The 21,923-nt window shown below is 42.0% G+C and overlaps 1 protein-coding gene across 4 annotated transcripts in view; it reads left to right on the top strand.

The window, feature by feature from the left end:
* The window catches only part of LOC143276512 (muscarinic acetylcholine receptor gar-2-like), a 266,866-nt gene that overhangs the window by 225,676 nt on the left and 19,267 nt on the right, over window positions 1-21,923 (top strand). The window lies entirely within an intron of this gene.

The raw sequence follows: 21,923 nt of genomic DNA, 5'->3' as shown, positions 1-21,923 counted from the left end.
GCCCAGATGGACCCCTGGATTAAACTTCTAGTAAGAACAGACAGCCAACACAGCTGGATTTCACCCCCTATTTCAGCCCCGTAATGATCATGGGGGTCATTGAAGTGGAGTGACTTGAAATCAACACGGGCTGTTAAAACAGAAGTCCCACGTTTGCATCCTTCAAGCTCTATCGGAGGGGAGGGTGGTGTCATTAAAGGCTAGTCCAGAACGACCTTGTAAGCCCACGATTTTTCGCAGTCCCACCATGGTTTCTCTCACTTTGATAACTTCAATGGATTGCAGTGATCCATCCTATGTCAAATAGAATAAACAGATTTCAGTTTCAGTGTCTTCGCTGTGGATATCTTCGCTAACTTCATTCTCTTTGTCGTGATCGTTGTTGTCGTGCCCCCCCCCCTCCCCCGCCCTCCCTCCAAGCCTGAGAGCGCCACCACGATTTCTCGCAATTGAGAGAAAGCGTGGTATGGAAACGACCATACTTTTTGGCAATCCGACGATTTCTCTCAAAGTGAGAGAAATCATAAGATTGCGAGAAATCGTGCGCTAACAGACCTCATTTCTTTTTTCTTTTTAAACAGCTTGATTTAATCTGTAGAAAGGGCGTAATTTCTAACTTAGGGCGGGGGGTGGAGGTGGGGTGGGGTGGGGGAGTCGATCTTGACTAGCGACAAATAACCTCAGTGGGTCACTCAAGGCTAACCCAGAATTACCACGGGGTAAAACCCAAGAGGTGGGGGGAGTTTGGGCCTGTTACACCGGGTTAATTTGAGGGGAGGGGGCAGGTGTTTAAAGCCCTTGCAGGAAGTTCCGTGCACTGGGTATTACTGATGACAGCACAGAGACCACCTTGAGGTTCAGTAAAGGTTGGGGATGCTTTGTCACAGTGTGGGGTATCTGGCTAAAGTGTGGTTTAAAGGGAGTTGGGGTTGGAAATGATTTGGTGAATGAGGGTGGTGGGTAGGGGTGTGGGTGGGGGGCGGAGGGGGGGCGTTGGTTTTCGTTGGACTGCTGTTCCATTACACCATCTGTGTGTGTGTGTGTGTGTGTGTGTGTGCGCGCGCGCGCGCGCGCGCGCACGCTCACGCTTGCTTGCTTGCGTGTGTGGGTGTGCATGTCTGTGCGTATGTGAGAGAATAGGTGGAATGTGTATGCACGCAGGCGTTTTTTCAATAACAACAACGAGCCTCTACGGTGCATCGAGTAAGAAAGGGAACAGACAAAAAGAAAACAAAACTGTCTGTCTTTGAACTGGGACTTCTTCTTCATCTTCCTCTTCCCCTTCTTCCTCTTCTTCTTCTTCCTTCTCCCCTTTTCCTTCTTCTTCTTCCTCTTCTTCTCCTTCTTCTTCTTCTTCTGTTTCTTCTCATGCTTCTCCTCCTCCTCCTTCTTCTGAATAACTTCCCTTCCTTCTTGAAATGTTGTCAAGAAATTTCCTTTTTTTTATTATCGTTTTCGTTGTTTCCTGCTTTTTTCTTTCTCTTACTGTCCTTTCTTCCTTCCTGTCTTCTGCCGTGCCTGCACTTTCGCCTTTCAATTTTTGCTGTGTTTTGGTTTCAGAGTCTTGATTCTGTTTTTCTTTATCAGGGCATTCTTCTTGTTCTTCTTCTTCTGTGTTCGTGGACTGCAACTCCCACGTTCACTCGTATGTACGCGAGTGGGCTTTTACGTGTATGAACGTTTTTACCCCGCCATGTAGGCAGCCATACTCCGCTTTCGGGTGTGTGCATGCTGGGTATGTTCTTGTTTCCATAACCCACCGAACGCTGACATTGATTACAGGATTTTTAACGTGCGTATTTGATCTTCCGCTGGCGTGTACACACGAAGGGGGTTCAGGCACTAGCAGGTCTGCACATATGTTGACCTGGGAGATCGGAAAAATCTCCACCATTTACCCACCAGGCGCCGTTACCGAGATTCGAACCCGGGACCCCCAGATTGAAAGTCCAGCGCTTTAATTAACCACTCGGCTATTGCGCCCGTCTATCAGGACATGATAAAGAGGCATCCTTAATGCGTTGTTGCTATTTTGTTGTACCTGGACACGTTTAGCTTTTATATGCCTGTATATAACATTTGTGTGTTTTGTATAAAATTATGTTTGTGTTCACGTTATAGTTTGTTAAACTTCTGGAGCAACATTGACAGAATGATGTAATTATGGAAAAACAATTAGGGAAAATTGAAAAAAAAACAATTAGGGAAGACAATGCTGCCTACAAAGTCACAACTTCCAGCCTAACGATGGAAGTTGAAGCTGTGACACATGCCCTCCAGTGGCTGTCGTCTATTAATATGCCCGGAAACCAACATGCCATGATTCTAACCGACTCCATGAACCTCATACAGAAAATTGAAAATGGAATGGGAAGCCCAGAGTGGCATAAGGCAATGCGCAACTTTCAGATTAAAAAACTCACATGGTCATACTGCCCGGGACATGCAGGTGTTAAGGGAAATGAGCGAGCTGACAGACTTGCTGGTAACGCAACAACAACGAGCGGCCTACATCTAGGAAAATCGGAAATCCTCAGAAAAGTCAAAGAATATCAAAAAGAACAGGTACAAGGCCATCACACCATCGATCGCCTCAAAGAAATAAACGCAGAGAGAGGGAGCGCCCGTAAGTCTAGCATGAAAGGTAGAGCATGATGCTTTGCAAATCAAACAAATATCGGCATCATTTCCAAACCAACATTGCGCACATTCCTTCAAAACGGAACAGAGTCTCTGTGGGCTTTTCCAAATACAATAGACTGAGCAACACACTACACGGCACGTTCTTGGCATCAGAGATCTTTTCCCATCCCTCTTGCGGCCAATCAGTGGCAGCCTCTGTGCGTGTGTGTATGTGTGTGTTTGTGTGTGTATGTGTGGGTCTGTGTGTTTGTGTGCGTTTGTGCATGCGCAAGGGTGTAAGTGTACACAAGTGTCAGGAGAGTTATGTGCACGTGCGTATGTGTGTGTGGGGGGGGGGGGGTGCGGGGGCGACGGGGGGTAGAGGATGAGGTATGTGTGTGTATGCATGCCTACACTGTGGGAGCAACGGAATATTAGAACGGGCGGGTGTGCATATATATATCTTTGTATATATGTGTGGGGGGCTGGGGGTGGGGGATATGGGCGTATGCGTGTGTGCTTGTACAAGTAAGTGTTCATCTGTGTGTGTGTGTGTGTGTGTGTGTGTGTGTGTGTGTGTGTGTGCCGTGGAAGCTGCGATACGTAGCCTAGAAATCAGTGTGTGGAAGAGGGGGGTAGAGGAGGTGCAGGGTAATGTGTGTGTGTGTGTGTGTGTGTGTGTGTGTGTGTGTGTGTGTGTGTTGGGGCTCATATACGTTTATGTGTATTTGACTGTGCTTTCATACCTGTGAAACTGCATGTTTGGTGCATATCTGTAATGCATATGTGTGTGTATGTGTGAATGTGTGTCTGCATGTTTTACATTTATTTGCTTATTAATTTTATCATCATTGTTGTCTTTTTTATTTATTTTATTATTATTATTAGTAGTAGTAGTAGTAGTAGTAATAGTAGTATTACTTTTTATTATTATTTATTTATTTATTTATGTACGCTTATAGTTGACCTCATCAAGTTTTTGCGCCTTATACATATTATTATTAGTAGTAGTAGTTCTTTTTTTATGTATTTATCTATTATTTATTCTCCTCACCCCCCACACCCCCTTTTTTTCTCAAGGCCTGACTAAGCGCGTTGGGTTACGCTGCTGGTCAGGCATCTGCTTGGCAGATGTGGTGTAGCGTATACGGATTTGTCCGAACGCAGTGACGCCTCCTTGAGCTACTGAAACTGAAACTGTAATTATGTTTGTGTTCACGTTATAGTTTGTTAAACTTCAGGTGAAACGTTGACAGAATGATATAATTATGTTTGTGTTCACGTTATAGTTTGTTAAACTTCAGGTGAAACGTTGACAGAATGATATAATTATGTTTGTGTTCACGTTGTCGTTTGTTAACTTTCTGGTGAAAGATTGACAGAATGGCATAATTATGTTTGTATTCAGGTTATAGTTTGTTAAACTTCTGGTGAAACATTGACAGAATGATAGAATTATGTTTGTGCTCACGTTGTCGTTTGTTAACTTTCTGGTGAAAGATTGACAGAATGATATTATTATGTTTGTGTTCACATTACAGTATGTTAATTTTCCAGCGAAACATTGACAGAACGGTCAACGCTAGAGGCCTGTATTATTTATTTTATGTTTATTTGCATGTTCTTGTTTGTGCCTAATTTCCCTTTCCAAGTGTTTGTTGTTTTTCGTCGGGTTCTATCGAATGGATATTGACGGTGTTTTTATTCCTGATGTGGACTTGTGGTGGATTAGGCCGTGATTGTATAAGCAACAGTGATAGATAAGTGTATTATTCTTACTCTCCTCCTTCTCTTCGTCTTTATCTCCAATCTCTTCGCCTTCTTATCTCCCTTCTTGGCTGTTTTCCAGGCGATAACCTCGTTTGGCAGATCACGACACTTCCTGGAATTTAAATGGTTGGGCTGTGTATATTCTGTGTGTGTGTGTGTGTGTGTGTGTGTGTGTTCGTTCTTTAGTTTAACGTCTTTTCACTGTAAGTGATATTAGACGAGAGTAGGAAAAAAATCGAGGGGGGGGGGGGGGGGGGGGGGGGAGAAATTACTGTGTACGCATGGGAGAAAGTGAAAGTGTGTGTGCGTGCGTGTTTGCGCGCGTGCGTGTGTGTATGTTACATATATAAAATGATTGATTTCAGTTTTGTTTTCTAAAGAAAAGCATAACAATATAACATCTTTCTAATGAAAGACTAACAACTATAACAGCGAACCAACTGGACTTTTTAACACGGAGTTGAAAAAGTCATACATTGTGTGTGTCTCTGTTTCTCTCTCTGTGTCTTTCTGTGTCTGTCTCTCTCCGTCTGTCTGTCTGTCTGTCTGTCTGTCTGTCTCTGTCTCTCTCTGTGTCTCTGTCTCTCATTGTCTCTCTTTGTCTCTCTGTCTCTTTCTTTCTCTTTATCTCCCTCTAATTCTCTTTCTTTATTCTTTCTTTCTCTCTCTCTCTCTCTCTCTCTCTCTCTCTCTCTCTCTCTCTCTCTCTCTCTCTCTCTCTCTCTCTCTCTCTCTCTCGCTCTCTCTCTCTCGCTCTCTCTCTCTCTGGCTGTCTCTCCGTCTTCTGATGTTTCTCATTCTTCTTGTTCTTCTCCTTATTCATCTCCTTCTTCTTTCCGTTCTTTTCAATGTTCCAGCTATGCTATAAACATGCCTCTGCTCTTCAGGTTTGATGTTTACAGGGCGTTATCTTCTCTCTCTCTCCCCACCCCCACCTCCCCGATCCCCCTTCCCCCCGCATCCCACATTTCAGCGATCGTTCAGCAAGACAGGAGTTATTTTGCAGGCTTCATACTTGGTTGTTCATCAAAACATCCTGTGGCAGGCCACTGTTGTTGTTCAGGATGTGCGCGTGTGTCTCTGCTTCCCTGAGTTTCTGGCACTTTCTGTTTCTCTTTGTCTGTTTGTCTGTCACTCTGTCTGTCTGTCTGACTGTCTGTCTGCCTGTCTCTCTGTCTGTCTGTCTCTCTATCTGTCTGTCTGTCTGCCTGTCTTTCTGTCTCTCTGTCTGACTGTCTGTCTGTCTGTCTATTTATCTGTCTGTATGTCTTTCTTTCTTTCTGTCTGTGTGTCGATTTATCTATATGGCAGCGTCTCTGTCTGTCTGTCTGTCTGCCTGTCTTTCTGTCTCTCTGTGAGTCGATTTATCGAAATGACGGTGTGTCTGTCTGCCTGTGTCTGACTGTCTGTTTGCCTTATTGTTTTTTCTGACTCTGTTTCTGTCTCTCCATATGTCTGTCTGTGTCTGTGTCGCTCTGCCTGTCTGTTTGCCTGTTTATCTATGTCATCGTTTGTCTCTGTCTCTGTCTCTCGCTCTTTCTCTCTTCCTCCAGAGATAGACAGATAGATAGATAGATAGATAGATAGATAGATAGATAGATAAATAGATAGATAGATGGAGAGAGACAGAGACAGAGAAAGAGAGAGATGGGTATATAGCAGATCAGGTTTGACATTGTGTGATACTGCAATGGGTTAGAAGGCATTCAACAATCAAACAATTCTGAGTTCACTTTCTTCTTCCATCCCCTTCTCCTTCTCTCCTCCCCCGGCCCCCCACCCCCACCCCCCACCCCTCCACTTTCGCCTCTTTTCCTCTTCCCCACTCGCTCCCTCCTCTCTCTCTCCCCCCCTCTCTCTCTCTCTCTCTCTCTCTCTCTATAACATCGCATCCATGAGCATTCAACAACCAATCAAACAATCAACGAACTAACCAACCATTCCATCCACTCATCCATCATCTCTCCATCCATCCATCTATCCATCAATCAATCAATCATTCAGTCTACCTACTAGCTAACCAACCAATCCATTCATTTATCCATCCATCAATCAGTCAAAAGTTTTTATGTTAGAAACATAAATTGTAGAGAAATTGGCATGGGTCACTCTCTCACATCGCCGTTCATTCTCCTCACCCCACTCCCCCATCCCACACCACACCCCTCAAAACTCCTCCCTACACGTTATCTACCCTCCCCCCCCCCCCCCCCCCCCTCCGACTAATCGTGACTTCCTCTTTCATTTTTCTTTTTATAAGATATTTTTTTAGGGGTGCAGGGTGAGAATGGAGGTCAATATGGGATGGGATGTAAATTGGGATGACGGGGTGGGTGGTGAGGGTTTATTTTCGACTACTCTTTCCTCCTCCGCTTCTTCCTGTTCTTTGCAAATCCCCCCTCCCGCGCCTCCCCTCTCTCTCTCTCTCTCTCTCTCTCTCTCTCTCTCTCTCTATATATATATATATATATATATATATATACCTCTCTGTATATATATATATATATATATATATATACATATATATACACCTATGTATCTCTCTCTCTCTCTCTCTATATATATATATATATATATATATATATATATATGTGTGTGTGTGTGTGTGTGTGTGTGTGTGTGTCTGTGTGTGTGTGTAACTCTCTCCCTGCCCTCTAACCTCTCTCACTCTGGCGTCTCAAGTATTCATGCGAGTGGTGCGATCCAACCAAGAACCACTTCTCAAGATGGACGTCAAAGATCATCGCCATCCCCCATCCATCCCCCCCCCCCCCCCCCCCCCCGGTTCCTCACCGCCTTAACAGAGCCCGTGGAAACCCATGATTTAGGAGACAGGGTTATCCCCCTTCGTACAGCACGCCAGGGGGCGCTGTGGTGAGCGCGTGGAACGCTGGGACTGGCACTGGATCGATTTGATTCCGGCTATTTCTCATAACGTTTTTGCTCTGAATCCTCTGGGGTTTTTATGCTTACTTATTACTCCCCTTTACTCCCTCCCCTCCCCCGTCTCTCTCTCTCTCTCTCTCTCTCTCTCTCTCTCTCTCTCTGTTCCTTTTTTGTATGTGGCGAATTTGGGCGTGAGATAGATTGGAGTATGAACAGGCTAAGAGAGAGAGAGAGAGAGAGAGAGAGAGAGAGAGAGAGAGAGAACGAACGAACGAACGAACGAACTTTTTTTTAAATGAGGCAAGTAATAATAATAATAATAATAATGGATACTTATATAGCACACTATCCAGAAATCTGCTCTAGGTGCTTTACAAAAACGCTTTTGATAACATAAAACATTATATCTATGTTACATACACACACCAAAATGTGACCACACACACACACACACACGCACGCACGCACGCACGCGCACACACACACGCACGCACGCACACACACACACACACACTGCATACATACATTTTAACATACATGTGTATCTAACAGCTACCCTAACAAATACGCACACATAGGCAGGCACAAACTTACATAAACACACGCACACACAATACACATTCATATACATGCATGTAGTTGTGGACCTGCCACAATTGAACTTATTGCTGAGGGAAAAGGTGAGTTTTGAGACGAGATTTAAAAGATGCGAGGGAATCAGAATGACGGAGGTTATCAGGGAGCTTGTTCCACGTCTTTGGCGATTGAAAAGAAAACGATCTGTGTCCATAGGTCTTACTTCTGACGTGAGGTATCCTGAGAAGTCGAGTATCAGAGGAAGAACGGAGCTGGCGAGACGGGGTATAGATATGGATGAGTTCAGAAAGATGCTTGGGGCCAGATCCGTTGACTGCAGAAAAGGTCAGAGTGGATAGCTTATAGTCTATTCGATCAGAAACAGGCAACCAGTGGAGAGACTGAAGGAGAGGAGAAACATGGTCAAATTTAGAAGCTCTGCAAATGAGTCTGGCAGCGTTATTCTGAATTCGTTGGAGTCTGTCTAACAGGTATTTGGGAAGGCCGGCCAAAAGAGAGTTGCAGTAATCCAATCTTGAGAGAATCAGAGAGCATACAAGTGTCTTGGTTGCATCGGTTGAGAGATAGTGGCGGATAGAGCTGATTCTACGCAGTTCCAAATAGGCAACTTTACAGATATTCGAAATGTGCTGTTGGAAGGAAAGAGACTGGTCCAGGATTACACCAAGACTGCGAACAGAGGGAGAAAGTGAAACAGGTGTGCTATTGATCAGAACAGAGTCAGGAAAGGAAGGATGTTGACGAAACTTCTTTGGACAGGTTATCATCAATTCAGTCTTATCATCATTTAATTGCAGCTTGTTGAGAGTCATCCAGTCCTTTAGGCCAGCAATGCACTCCTGTGTTTGAGTCACCAGTGCATCAAATTCAGCTATGGAAGCCGACTGATAAAGTTGTGTGTCATCAGCAAAGCTCTCATGCGACATCGCATGATGACTGATGACATCCGACACAGGAGCCGCATACAGCACGAAAAGAACAGGACCTAGGACGGACCCTTGTGGGACACCATATTTCAAGGCAGATACTCTAGAGTATGTACCATTTACACACACTTTCTGTGTACGATCTGACAGGTAAGACGTGATCCATGCTAGTGCAGTGTCACGAATACCAAAGGAAGTTTTAAGTCTGTTCAGGAGGATAGAGTGGTCGATAGTGTCAAAAGCTGCTGACAAATCTAAGAGAGCGAGAACAGATATCTTATCCTCATCAAATCCCGAAAGCAAATCATTCACTATTCTAAGAAGGGCTGTTTCGCAACTATGACCACGTCTATAAGCTGACTGGTGGGAATTAAGTAAGCCATTCTGCTCCAGATGAGCTAAGAGCATAAGTAGAATAAGCATGCACATATATTTTTTTTACATCCAGCCCTCAGGGCAAAGAGAAATGAAATCAAAATACGCACAGGATATCAAAAGGTTATAGAAGTACATACATGACATTCAAATACACTCAAATGCACAATAAACATTTACAGGTACATAATCATAATGCAATGGCAAAAATGTATACAAATATAATAACCTAAAAGTGCAATATGAGAGAGAGAGATATGATGATGATGATGATGATGGTAATGATGATGATGATGATGACGAGAGAGAGAGAGGAGGGTGTAGGGGGTGGGGGGGGGGGAGAATACTGAAGTGTTTATTGCACATGGGCTATAGGTCCTATTCGAGCAGCGCAGAGATGGGGTAGGGAAAAGGAATAGGATGGACTTAGTGAAATGTGTACTTTATGGAAGTTTGGTTAAAATAGAAATAACTCTGCACCGATTACCATGCTAAAGAGAATCGTTGTTAATGCGATTCAGTCAATGGGGATTTCCACAAGGTATAATACTGAAAGGTAATGGGGATTTATGAATTTCGATACTTATTGACTCGTAGTTGGGGTGAATTTGGAGTTGTTATGATTTAACTACAGTCACAGGATTGCGCCATGAGATTTACTTTATGCATAAAACATTAAGGGGAATGTGGAGTGTTGGCCTGGTGGTAACCCGTCCGCCTAGAAAGCGAGAGAATCCGAGCGCGGTGGTTCGAATCTCACACTACCAGAAATTTCTCCCCCTCCTCTTGGATGCTAGTCAATCGAATGAGTCGATGAACCGAGGTTCCATATGCACCTTAGTGCACGTAAAAGAACCCACGACAACAAAAGGGTTGCACCTGGCAAAGTTCTGTAGAAAATTCCACTTAAGAAAACAAACACGCTTGCGGGCAGAAACGAACATAAACAAGGAATCATGAGGAGGGAAAAAAAGAGATTTCAAAAATCGTTGAAAAGTGGGGGGGGGGGGGGGGGGGGGGGGGGGGGGAGAAAGAAAAAAAAAGGCATGCGAGCGGGATCGAACCACGCATGTTCAGTTCTGATGCAAGCAGACCAATCCCCTATTCTTCCTGCGATTAATAGATGTGGTTGTAGTGGACGTAATAACGCCGTTTAAATAATGTTTTTTGTGTGTTTTATTATATCTCGAATACATTTTTATTTTGGCGGTAAAGGAGATGTTGCCATCTCCTTCAAGCACATCGCAGCACATTGTAGACCTCTAGATCTGCACACACCAGTCTACAACAGGCTGAAAGAAAACGATCAAGTTAATTTTTCTTTTATGTTCATTCCAGTTAATTCAATGTCCACTTTAGAACATATATAGGCAATAAACACGTCGATGGTGTAGTTAGTATCACTGTAAGTGTTCTGTCTAGAATTTGTGTTTCTTTCCTTTCAATTGTGAACAAGAAAAACGAGGTCATGTCGTCTTCGAAAACAACCTACCTTCTGGTCAGCCAAACTTAGTGGAAAGCGGTTTTTAGAATTGTCGGATTTCGGAACACATCTCAACGAAATAAACCGTCAATGATTCGGAAAAACGGCGTAATTCGGGAGACTTACAATCTATTATTGGTATGACTGTGAAGATTGTTTTTCATACTATGTTTAAAGCCAAATTTGGTATTCGCAGACAAACTATTCCCAGAGAAAATGGCAATGTTAAAGTTTACCACGGATACACAGATACACAGACACACCGACACACAGACACACACAGACTCAGACACACACACACATACACACACACACACACACACACACAACCGAACACCGGGTTAAAACACAGACTCACTTTGTTTACACAAATGAGTCAGGAATGGGTGGCGCTCTCACAGTAGTGACGTTGTGACTGGAGGGAGCAGCCCGAACTTCACACAGATAGAACTGCAAGAGTAATACAACACAACCTTGCTGGTCATGAACAAAACAGACTCATGGCTGAGCGCTGGGATTTACAGGTATGTGTCAACAAGGACTTGCTGCCCCTTACATTTCCAAGTCTTAATGAGCCATGTTTTCAGTTTCTGCATTCGTTAAATAAACGGCGTCGTTATCAAGTGTGTCAGTGTTTCAACAGAGATAGATAGACAGATAGACAGACAGACAGACGGAGAGATGGACATATATATATATATATATATATATAGAGAGAGAGAGAGAGAGAGAGAGAGAGAGAGAGAGACAGACAGACAGACAGACAGACAGACAGAGAGAGAGACAGAGACAGAGAGATAAAGAGACAGAGAAAATGAAAGAAAGATAGGAATATAGACAGACAGACAGACAGATAAATAGACAGATAGGGAGACAGACAGACCAACAAACAGATATACAAACAGACCACTACCAGGCAGACAGACGGACAGACAGACAGACCAGTAGAGAGTGAAAAATACGGAACACGACACGTGCATCTGATGGCAAACCTGATCAGGGCTCCGAAGGGCGACCACTCTCAGCTCCTAACTTTCCCAAACGTACCCCGGATTGACTATTTCGCCATCCTCAACCAGTTCTAGAGAGACGGGGTGGGGTGGGAGAGAGTGTGGAGGGAGAGAGAGGGGGTGGGGAGAGAATGAGTGAGAGAGGGAGGTAGTGTGTGTGTGTGTGTGTGTGTGTGTGTGTGTGTGTGTGTGTGTGTGTGTGTGTGACAGACACAGAGAGAGAGAGAGAGAATATGGGAGATGGAGAGAGGCAGACAGACAGACAGACAGACGGACACACACACACACACACACACACACACACACACATAGACACACACACGCACGCACGCACGCACAAACACACACACACACACACACACACACACACACACACACACACGAATCCTTTCACCACAGACAGCGAAACACAACAGCAAATGGTAGCGATTCATCCTGCCTGCGTGTCTCCACCAAGCAAAGAGCGCCACCTATAATTGTGCAAAGGGAGAGAACGCCCCTCTCTAACGATTGACGCAACCGGAACATGTCAACCATCACTTGTCTCGTTTATTTATTGCGCATGTGTGTTGGTCTAGGGACGGAGAATCAGTGATTGGGTGAAAGCGGTTTCGCAGACTTCCGAACAAATGGTTTTTGTGCAGAAAAAGAGCTGTACGGCCGTGCGTTTTTTGTGGGTTTTTTTTTTTGTTTTGTTTTGTTTGTTTTGTTTTTTTGTTGTTGTTTTGTTTTGTTTGTTTGTTTTGTTGTTGTTTTTTTTTTGTTTGTTTTTTTTTGGGGGGGGTTGTTTGTTTTCTTGTTTTTTTTTAACCAAAAGTAGGGCCGACCCTATTTCTTACGTATCAAAGGTAGAAAATGTAAGTGTCTTGAAAGTTTGTGCTTGTAACCCCCCCCCCCCCCTCCACCCTCCCCGCCTCCCCCCCCCCCCCCCCCACCGACTTCCCCCAGGTTTGTCATTTGAAACTTTCTGAGGGAAAGGGGGCACACTATTTCTTTGTTGAGCCATGGGCAACACGATGAGATTCCACCCTTTGCGACCAACATGACATGAAAAGAAGAAAAGAAAAAAAACCGTGAAGAAACGGAGGGAAGGAAGGAAGATAGGGAGGAAGGAAGGAAGAAGGGAAGAAAGGAAGGAAGAAGGGAAGAAAGGAAGGACGGAAGGAAGGAAGGAAGAAGGGAAGAAAGGAAGGAAGAAGGGAAGAAAGGAAGGACGGAAGGAAGGAAGGAAGAAGGGAAGAAAGGAAGGAAGAAGGGAAGAAAGGAAGGAAGGAAGAAGGGAAGGAAGGAAGGAAGAAGGGAAGAAAGGAAGGAAGAAGGGAAGAAAGGAAGGACGGAAGGAAGGAAGGAAGAAGGGAAGAAAGGAAGGAAGAAGGGAAGAAAGGAAGGAGAAGGAAGAAGGAAGGACGGAAGGAAGGAAGGAAGGAAGAAGGGAAGAAAGGAAGGAAGAAGGGAAGAAAGGAAGGAAGGAAGAAGGGAAGGAAGGAAGGAATGTAGAAGGGAAGAAAGGAAGGACGAAGGGAAGAAAGGAAGGAAGGAAGAAAGGAAGGAAGAAGGGAAGAAAGGGAGGAAGGAAGGAAGAAGGGAAGAAAGGAATGAAGAAGGGAAGAAAGGAAGGAAGAAGGGAAGGAAGAAGGATGGAACGAGGGAACGAAAGAAGCCAAAAAAGAGGAGAGTTAGGGTGGGTGGGGAAGGAGGAAGGAAAGAAAAGAAAGAGACACACAGGGGCACAAACAAACTTTGCCAGACTGAAGCAAACCTCACAAAACTAATTCACACAAACTTTACGCAAAACAACATGCAGTCAGTCAAAATAACAGTTGCTAAACTGCGCTCACGCATACGCACACACACACACACACACACACACACACACACACACACACACACGCACGCACGCACACGCACACACGCACACACATGCACGCACGCACGCACGCAAACAATCACACACAAACACAAACGCAGATAAAAATAAAGTATATATATATATATATATATATATATATATATATATATATATATATGTGTGTGTGTGTGACCAAGCGCGCTATGCTTGCTCCAACACTATTCACGCACAAGCCAGAGCAGACGACGTTTTCTCTCCTAACCCTTGCACAGAATATGTGACGTCACTCTGCTTACATCATTTTGTCCTGGCCAGACCACCTGCTGACTGCTCGACCAGTGTCAAGTCGTGATACGTCATTGGCTGAGAGCAAACTTGTGTTTCTGTTCCACAGTATTTAATTAATAGCTCTTTTGTCAGATCAGTAAACTACTAGTATTATATACTGGCAGAATCGTCTTAATTCCATCTTTAAATCTATTCCATTTATGTTTGCCTACGTGAAACTGATTTAACGCAGTTTGTAATTTTCAGCGACGAGCGACCCTGTTCAGGTGACTTAAATTAAGATTATAAATTCATCTTAAATAATCAACACTTCATTTTACAAATCGGTTCAGGAATCATTTAGAAATCTGTTACTGAACACCTTGTAACAGTTTCAGTTTCAGTAGCTCAAGGAGGCGTCACTGCGTTCGGCCAAAACCATATACGCTACACCACATCTGCCAACAAGCAACAAGCACAGTTCTCATCAGATTTCTTCAGATTAGTGACGATTTGGTTTGCAGCCCACGTGATTGTCTTTGTAGTTCGCCTAATTTGTATAAATTGGCCGAGCGGGTGATGAGTGGTCACTTCCACACCCGAGCCAGCCGCGGCCAGCACCTGCTCTCTTTGTCTCTTGCCGTGTAGTGGTCAGTGTCGTTCCCACAACAGCATCTCGCTACGTGTGGCTGTAAGTACTAGTGTGTAGAAAGTGTTGATTTGTAAATTGTATTATTTGACACAGTACTTGTGTTTATATGAGTATGTTCAGTTATTGCTTTGTTCAGTTAATTCTTTGTTCAGTTATTGCTTTGACAAGTTAGTCACAGATCGGCTATGACTGATCTAAATAATTGCCATGTCGTCATCTGCATGGAGCAGTGTTCCATTTGATTCTTAACGTCACAGTCAGTGACGTCTCTCGACACAGATAGTTTGTTCCAGAATGTTCTAGTGAGTGCGTAAAGTTCATTCACCACTTAATGGTTAAGCCATGGTGGTTCTTCACTTACTATCTGGTCTATCAGTTTGCCAGTATTATATCTAAGCCACTGATTCTCTATCTTGTTTGTTATTCAGGTATTATCTTTCACACTAATATCAGTTGTACTGCTACAGTGTGCTCAGTACTCTAAGATGTGTGTAGTATTCTGCTGTTGTGATTTCAAGATAGTGTTGGATTAATATCGGTTATTGGTCAAAACCACCTGATATGTATCAGTCTGTTAACTGTAATTTAGTTATCATGCTCTCTCCTATACAGCTTACTCCAGTATAGTGCAACATGATAAACTGATTCATTTGAGTCACTTTGACACAGTATAAGCTTTATCTAATCTGTCAGTGTACTTTCACCAAGTCAGCATCGCTTCAATCACTTTAATTGAGCTATTTAAATGTATTAGAAATGTCATTTGATGTCAGCGTTTGGTCTTCACACATATGCATTATGTTGTTGCGTATCCCAAACCCGAGTGATAGTCTTTCCATGTAATATGTATACATGTACTTTACTATTCACTTGTGTTGACATGTTGTACTTATGACATTTGTTTGTGTCATTCCAGGCACTGTCTTCTTCTTCTTAGTTCTTCTCCTAGTTGTCTTCTTCTCATTATTTCTTCTTCTTAGTCTTCTTCTTTTAGAATATTGTAAATAAAACAATAGAAAAACCCATTTGTGACTGGCCTCTATATGTTCCTGGCCTGTGCGTGGGATCTTGTCTATCCTTTCATTCAATCAATCATATTTAAGTCTTTTGTGCTGTACCTGTTAGAACCACTCAGGACACGGCTACATATATATATATATATATATATATATATATATATATATATATATATATATATATATATATATATATATATATATGTGTGTGTGTGTGTGTGTGTGTGTGTGTGTGTGTGTGTGTATGCAGCGTCGTGTATTGAACGAAAAAAAACAAAAACAAACTATGAATAGTAAATAACACAATTCTTGTCAATAAGCTTTTCTAGAACAAGGTGAATTAATTGTTTATAGATGCATGTGCCCAATACAAGCACACATACATCATCATCAACCACACACTATCATCTCTATCATCAACATCTACTATTTAGCCTAACTGACAACCACAACAACAAATATTATAAAATGTTCATATTCAACTTGACCATCAAGTGCATACAAATGCAATATATTATTCATAGATATAACTACTACATATTCTAACTAACCAATTTTCTTTTTCCGGATGTTAATAGCCTCTGCAACATACCTGGCGAGCGAAATTAGAACTTCATCATTAACAGAGGATAACAAGCTCTGCACGGTTTGCCTTCTCTCGGCGGCCACATGTAAAAGTTGATTCTTAGCCCTGATATCTTGATAAGCTTTGCAATGAAATAGGAAATGGTCTTCATCTTCTCTCACACCATCCATACACACCATGCACAAATTATCCCCAATGCCTCAAACCATCTTCTATTTGCTTTTAAGCCTAATGTTCTATTTCTAAATCTTGCTGTTATACACTTTTGAAGGAATGGAACCAAGAATACTGTATACTATCTTCCATCTTGGAGTGCCAGTTTTGTCTATAACAAGATACTAAACGATCTTTAAATTCCGAAATAAATCCTCTTTCATTCCCAACTCCCTGACTAAACCATACAATACCAAACCCGTTTACTGTAAGAACTTGCTTCACATTGCCCACCCAGTTATGGTTACCTAACTCAACTTGCTGGAGTAACATGTCATATGCCTGTCTACATAGTCTGTTTATAGGGAGCTGAGTTAGCTTTAACCAGTATTTGATGCATTTCACAAAGGCTCGAATATATAAATGATACCTTCCAGAATCACCATATGCCATCGTGTTAGAAGAGTGCAATGGAACATTCATAAATCTCTTTATAGCTAATGTATGTACCTTTTCCATTTCAGCATTTTCTTCAAGACCCCAATCTTCTGCTGCATAACTCAACATTGGCTCTATTTGTGTATCGAACAACTTCCAAAATAAAGAGGAATCAACTGTTTTCAGTTTCTTCATAGATTTTAAAATTTCTGTTACTCCCTTTTTCCCTTTCCTACACATTTCTGACCATCCCGCTTTTAAACTCAATCTTGTCGTAAATACCATTCCTAAATACTTATAGGCATTAGTAACTCTTACTTCCACATTACCATACAACCACTTTTTCCACTGCGATAAATGACCTCCATTACGAAAAACAATAATATTTGTTTTGTCTAGATTAACAGTTAATTGCAATGTGTCTGCTTTGTTTTTCAATACATTGAGCTGATTCTGCAAGCCAACCGCAGTGCTAGAGAGTAAAATCACATCATCAGCAAACATTAACAAAAATATTTCAACAGCACCTGGGATTAATTGTACACCATGTTTACCTTTTTCTGACATTTCAATGGCTAATTCATTAATAAAGAATGCAAACATTTGAGGACTCAAAATACAGCCTTGCTTTACACCACGGGGACAGCTAAAATAATTAGAGTAAACTCCTTTTTCACGCACACATGCCAAAACTGACTCATATACACCTCGAAGTGCCATATACATTTTTCCATTAACACCAGTTTTTCTCAAAACGTGCCACAATATATTTCTATTCACAGAGTCAAACGCCTTTTTAAAGTCTACGAAAGCAACATATAATTTAGTATTCTTCTTAAGAAATTTTTGAACCAAAGCATATAAAGTAAAAATATGGTATATAGTACTAAATCCTCCTCTAAAACCTGCTTGTTCTTCAACAATTTTCCCCTCTCTTTCTGCCCACTGACCAAGCCTTCTATTCAAAATGAAAGTATATACTTTGCTTATTACGTTTGTTAGAGCTACACCCCTATAGTTGTCGGGATTGGTCGTGTCCCCCTTCTTATGGATTGGTACAATTATTGATTTACACCAGTCTATGGGAAATAATCCTTTATCAAACAGTTTATTAAACAATGACGTGAGAAAGTCAATAACAACAGTGTCAATATTTTTAAGCATCTCTCCGACTATTTTATCTGGACCGGCACTTTTTCCATTTTTCAGATTTCTTATGCTGGCTTTAATTTCATCTACTGTTATAGGGTTATTAAACAGGGGTTCATTTGAGATTTCTTCAATTTCATCATCTTCTCCTTCTATATCGGTTGTGTCTTGCCTACCATCAAATAAATTGAACACAATAAAAATGGTCATACCACTGCTGTGATGTTATTTCATTATAAATAGCAGTTTTCCTGTTTACTGATCTGATAGTTGCCCAAAACAATTTAGAGTCTTTTATTGATTCCTTTAACTTTTGCAGTTTCATTTCATCAAAATCTTTTTTCTTATCCTTTCTTAATTTAATATACTGTTTTCTTTCTTCTACATAAATGTTTTTTGCTTCAGTTATTGCTTCAGCCGTTTTAGCTCTTTGTAAAATTTGCAATAATCTCCTTACCTGTCGTTTCTTATTTCTACATTCATTATCGAACCATTCATTAACATTTTTCTTCTTTCTGCCCACCGTCCTAATCATGCATGCAGCAGCTCCATAAAAGGCACTGACAAAAAGCTCAATAGATTTATTAATATCTGTAGCTAGAGTGTCAGTGACTACAACCATACACTCCTTGAACTCATCAGAATTTAGTTCTTCTCTGAATGTCTGCACATGTTCCTCTGACCAAACCACTCTTTCTTCAGCCGACTGAGCTACACATGGTTCAATCTTTGTAGCAGTACACTGTTTCCATGTCAGCTGAATGGGAAGATGCCATGAAAAAAGAGAATCATTTACCTTTAAATCACAATTCGAAACAATTTTTCTAGATACCAGAAAATAGGCTATAACGCTACATCTATGGGGAGATACAAAAGTAAACTCTCCCTCTGAGTCATTTTTAACATGAGCCATTCAGGATGAAAAGATCAAACAAGAAGCAAAAATCTAACAAGGATTTACCAAAACTGTTCACAAATGTATCTTTAGAACACCGCTTGCCACATTCACACTCATCTTCATCCTCATCATCATCCATACCTTGCACATAATTAGCCATTTGTTCCTCTCTGGGCTGTTCACCCCCTGTTCTGGCATTCATATCTCCACAAACAATGAAATAAACATTATCATTACGAACAGATTCCAAAATATTTTCTTCCAAAATAAGGATTCCATCTTTCAATTGTGTATGATTATAAGCTGGACCACCCTCTGGTACAACATAACAAGCAACAAAAATGACATCTTTATTAATACCAAACACACATTTATCAATTTGTACAAGAACCACATTGTCACAGTTTGACTTAATTTCTTTAACAAATTGTGCAAACTGTCTTCTGATAAGTACCAGCACTCCTCCTGAATGTCTTCCATGGTTCGACAACTTTTTGGCAGGGGCACTGAATTTTATGTAATCATTAAAGATTGAACTGAAATCAAAAGAATCGTTGACGAACGTTTCTGTCAAACACACAAAGTCAAAATTAGTTACAAAATTTATAAAAGAAACATCTGAAAGTTTGTTGTAAAGATTTTCCACATTATAATTAAGAAAACTCAAATCGGACACTTGATGATCAGGCCTGTCCTATTTACAGCTGTTCGACCGCAAAGTACGGCCACTCCCCCCAGCAGGTGACTTGTTCAGGTGACGCGGCTGCCCTCTCAGGCAGCTGTGTAAACCTGTTTGCTGTCCACCTCTGCCCGCTGAAATCGCACCACGAACTGAACGGTGCCCCACGGCCTGCCTGCCAACTCGCGTGTTGCTGTCACTGCGGAAGTGAGCGCTGTCACCGGTATCACTTCGGTCAGCTGCACGTGGAGTGGGGTCCGTGAACCCGTCAGGACACCACTGCCATTGGCTGCAACCTGGTCACGTGCTTGGGAACCACTTGACTGACGTCACCAGTGGCGATAGGTGGGAATTCCTGGGTGGGGAGAAGGGGAGGGTGACTGGGATCAAGGCCATGGTGGGTTGGGGTGGGCGTAGGGATGGGGGTGGGACTGTTGTTGCTCTGTGGTACAGCACTGGAACCGGCCGTCCCTTCAGCATGATGCCTTGAATCTGGTCTGCGAGGTCCGATCGTCAGCTTTCCCCTCACGAAGAAAGCCACCTTCCCTTCTCTCTTTGCTGCCGCTACCATGCCTGCTTGTCTCCTGGCCAAGTCGTTTGCCACTCTCACCCCTCTATCCTCTAACTTTGTTCTCAACTGTCTGTCTTTGATCAGCATCATTTTGTCTCTCCAACGCTTAAACTTCACTATCATTGTCTTTGGTTCTCCTGGCTTTGCCTGTCCCACTCGATGTGCTCGCACGATGTCTTCTTCTGTCCATTTTCTGTCTTCTACCTTGTTGAGCACCTCACACACTGCTCTGGCACATGAATCATAGTCCTCTTTTTCACTCGAACTTGGGGGAGGAATACCAAACAATCTAAGGTTGTCTCGCCGTGAAAATTCCTCCAATCTGTCTATCTCATCGTTGAGTTTACAAAGTTCTTCTTTCATTTCCGCTACCATTGATGACACCCTCGCACACTCAGAGAGAGAGAGAGACAGACAGAAACACACACACACACACACACACACACACACACACACATATATATATATATAGAGAGAGAGAGAGAGAGAGAGAGATACAGAGACAGACATACAGACAGAGATACACACACACACACACACACACACACACACACACACACACACACACACACATGTTTTCAATCAATATATATCTTAACATTTTAAGTTTTCTGGTATGTCGCTCTGCCAGAAATATCCATTATATCAGAAAATTTTTACGGATGGCTCAAAATCTGAGGAGGGAGTGGCTGCTTCTGCTTTTTGTCCGACTTCTCCCTCCCAAAGACTCACGAAACATATTCTGTCAGACAGTTCTGTGTTTACTGCAGAGCTAACTGCTTTAAATCTAGCTTTAAATGCTATATTGCAATCATCTAATCGTAAATTTGTTGTTTTTTCTGACTCGCTTTCTTCTTTGGAGGCAATAGCTCATCGTAATATTGATCATCCCAAACTTCGAGAATTCTTCAGTTTGTTTACCCATCTTAAAAGAAATGGTTTTGTAATCATTCTGGCTTGGGTGCCCGGTCATGTGGGCATTCAAGGGAACGAAATAGCAGATAATCTGGCTAAGAGTGCTGTTAGAGAGAAACAATATAAGTTTTATATTCCTTTTACTGATTTTAAACCCAAAGTTCATCGGTATACTAAAGATCTCTGGCAGAAAGAATGGAATGAACAAATAGATAACAAATTATTTAAAATACGACCAAATCTTCAAGAGACTCTGCCTATGGCTGTGGTGAATCGAAAAGAAATGACAGTGCTGTGCCGACTTCATACAGGTCATACATACATCACACATTCCTACCTCCTGAAAGGAGAAGAGGCTCCTTGGTGTATTCCGTGTGATGAACCACTCACTGTGCAACATATTCTGATTGATTGTTGGGACTTTTATGACACACGACGGGTTTTTTTTTTTACAGCAGATTCATTGAGAACGTTGTTCCGTGATGTCCCTCCGTGGACAATATTGCAATATTTAAAAGAAATAAATATTTTTAATAGTATTTAATATAGTATATGCTTAGTACAAAAGTTGTGAAATTTTTATCATGGAGTGATCACAGTGCAGTAGAAAGCTGAAAACATTGGGGTGGCCCATCTGCGGTGATCAAACTTTGAATGGTGGATAGCCCTGATATGGCCTTCATGGTCGGCTGGGCTCTAAGCAATATTTTTAATTTAATTAATTGGTATGTCGCGTATTTATGTATTTATTTGCTTACTTTTTGATTCATTGATTGATTTGTCTGTGTTATGTTTGCTTATTTGTTATTCATTTATTCTATCTATCTATCTATCTATCTATCTATCTATCTATCTATCTATCTATCTATCTATCATTGTTTATATCCATGCTAAAATGTTTTAGTAAATATTGCTACTACTACTACAACTACAACTGCTACTGCTGTTGCATACGATAATGATCATTATCATAATCATCATCGCCATCACCGTCAACAACATCATCATCGCCATCACCATCATTATCATCTTCATTACCATCACCGTCATTATCATTATCCCTATCACCATCATCATCTCC

This window comes from Babylonia areolata, chromosome 32 (assembly GCF_041734735.1).
Source record: "Babylonia areolata isolate BAREFJ2019XMU chromosome 32, ASM4173473v1, whole genome shotgun sequence".
Lineage (NCBI taxonomy): Eukaryota > Metazoa > Mollusca > Gastropoda > Neogastropoda > Buccinidae > Babylonia > Babylonia areolata.
The sequence above is the reverse complement of the archived record's forward strand: the minus strand, read 5'-3'. Positions and strand labels throughout refer to the sequence as shown.